Source organism: Notamacropus eugenii, chromosome 5, assembly GCF_028372415.1.
Source record: "Notamacropus eugenii isolate mMacEug1 chromosome 5, mMacEug1.pri_v2, whole genome shotgun sequence".
NCBI lineage: Eukaryota > Metazoa > Chordata > Mammalia > Diprotodontia > Macropodidae > Notamacropus > Notamacropus eugenii.
In genome coordinates this window covers 173,091,179-173,093,681 of record NC_092876.1, presented here as the reverse complement: position 1 = coordinate 173,093,681, position 2,503 = coordinate 173,091,179, and the positions used below count along the sequence as shown (strand labels likewise).

The following is a 2,503-nucleotide window of genomic DNA, read 5'->3' as shown; positions in this document are numbered from 1 at the left end:
AGGGGCCAATGTCACTGGATCAGCAGATTGGACCAGGTATGACATTCTAAAATTGTGCAGTTCATTAGATTCCTAAAATATTTATTATTTTTTCTGTAACTGCTGTCTCTTCAACCAAATTATGAACCCATTGAGTTCAGAGACTGTCATACATTTTTTTTCAATCCCTCATAGAATTTATCAAAATCCTGGACACATAAGCATACTCACTAAATCCTTGCCAAATACTAGATATTTGTTCATTTTCATTCGCATATTGTCCAGGAGAATTAAACGCTCTAGAAGGCAGGCAACTGAGATAGCAAATCTCCAAAGGTGAGGGAAAAGAATTGAGGGAACAGCTGCTTGGGGAAGACTGAAAGTCTCTCCAGCCCCTCCCATTCTCCTCCCCTTTCTCAAGTAGGTTATTAGCCACTGCTCAGAGTATTATAAAAGAGGAGACCTTGAGGGGCAAGTCCATCACAGTAACTGCTGCAGTTATTATAATAATTATATCAACAAGGGCCTCATGGTTACTATCATCATGAGCTCTTCTGTTTGAACTGTCAGCAAGCAGACGATGAATATGATGGACAAACTGTTGTTGCTGGGATTCTGTCTGCTCTGTTTCTTGGGGGGTGAGTGCTGGGATGGAATGTTAGAGATCTTACCCCTGGGCCTCCCTCATTTTCCCTCAAGTTCAGGTCTGGGATATAAAATTTGGAGTGATAAACAAACCTCAGCCCCTCTCCTTCCCCTTGGGATTTCCCATCTTCCTCCCCTATCTCTCACCACATTCAGATCCCTATGGGGACCGAGTTCATCACAACTGGAGGGAGGGGGAGGTTGGATGAGGGAAAAGGTGAAACAGAAGAATACAATGTAATATGATCTGTGTTACCTCCAAGATGGGGAGGCAGGGTTCACCTCTACAACAGAAGGCAGAAAGTTTGTGTGCAATGTCTGCAAACAGTATAAGGATGGTGTCTGTTTGAAAGGTCAAGGTACCTGTCCTTTGAAAGTAAACAACTGTCGATCACGTGTATACTACAAGTATGTTAAGAAGGGTAAGGACAAGCTCTTTGTTTCCCTGATCTGACCTGCTCAGTCATTGGGTGAGGGGTTCCTATGCCTTAACGAGTTCTTGGGATTCTTTGGCTCTTCTGGAGGTGGAACAATAATAACAACTTATAACAAGCCTATAAGGTAGCTAGTGCTAATACTATTATCCTCATTTTATAGGTGAGGAGTCTAAGACTGAGAAAATTACTTTTCTGTAGTCACTTGACTAGTATGTGAAAAAGAAAATAATTAAATTTAGGTGACCTGATATCAGCTCTGCTGCTCTCTCCTAGACCACACTGATGAGAAGCCTGAGTTCCCACTCTTCCTAACTTAGATAGTAAAGGGGATCTTGGGGAAATCTTTGGGTAACATTCCTACTTAAGATCTCCATGTCTAAAACCTGAGGGGATAGGTGCTGATTTTGAATCTCCGTCTCCAGCTGGTATTTCAGGTTGCGGCAGCCTCTTCAAGATTGGTACCTTTTCTTTTTCTAGATTGGGTGTTAACCCATTTTGTATTGGACTGTTCTGATTACTGCATAGATTCTACAACCTACACCAGTACCCGCTCATATTGGACCTATTGCTGCTCAGAAGACAAATGTAACAATCCTGTCCCATTAATTCCTCACTAGAAGAGGAAATCTTCCCTGATCCCTGTCTGCCCTGATGTTTTTTGCTAACTCTCCAGGTTTATTTCCTTCCCTCTTCCCACTTCACAGGTCTATTTAGTGACTTTCAGTCCTGGCCACTGCCTTTTGGATTCAGACTCAGCCTGTCACTATGGTCAAGAAACATTCATGAAGAGTTGAATGGAAGAACATTCATCCATAAATGTCAACTTAACCATCTTAAATTTTTGTATCTTATTAATGTTGCCTTTCCCCCTAAATTTCCTAGTAAAGTTCCTTTAAATCAATGATGCTTCAACTGAATCAAGGGAAAATTATTTCATTTACACCTAGGTCAGGAGAGCTAGTGATGGTTCTTACACCCTAGGGTTGAGGCTGAGATTGGTGGCAGAGGGATCACTATGCAGATATGAGGTATAGACTTATTAGAAATCAAAGGACACCTGGAGTTAGACTGAGTCTAGTCAATTATAAATGATAATATTTTCCTTTTAGGGCCTTCAGTTCTCTAATGAACAATAGGAGAGAAGAAGGAAGAAGTGCTTGAATGTAAGAAGTACTTTGAAAAAAGGAGACATATATATATATATGTATAGGAAATTTCTTGGAAAATATGGGAAAGTACTTGGACACTCTTTGAATCTTGGCTTTTGCCAGTCTTTTCTAGGGCATAGCCAGGATGCCATTTTGTCTAATTGAGTTGAGCCCAGCACTGCACCATTTCCTAGATTAAATCCTAGATAGAATTTGGCATGGTTGGGGGGCAGGAATATATTACCAACAGGTCAAACTACTCTCCAGGAGGCAGTGCCTCCAGGGAGGAATGAG

The 2,503-nt window shown here is 41.3% G+C and overlaps 1 long non-coding RNA gene across 1 annotated transcript; it reads left to right on the top strand.

Annotated features, from left to right (window-relative positions):
• The first annotated feature begins 443 nt into the window (after nt 1-443).
• On the top strand, nt 444-1,962 carry LOC140509052 (uncharacterized). The gene is made up of 3 exons (XR_011968550.1): nt 444-617; nt 888-1,046; nt 1,539-1,962. It is a non-coding gene; the product is annotated as an uncharacterized lncRNA (long non-coding RNA).
• Nucleotides 1,963-2,503: the final 541 nt, after the last annotated feature.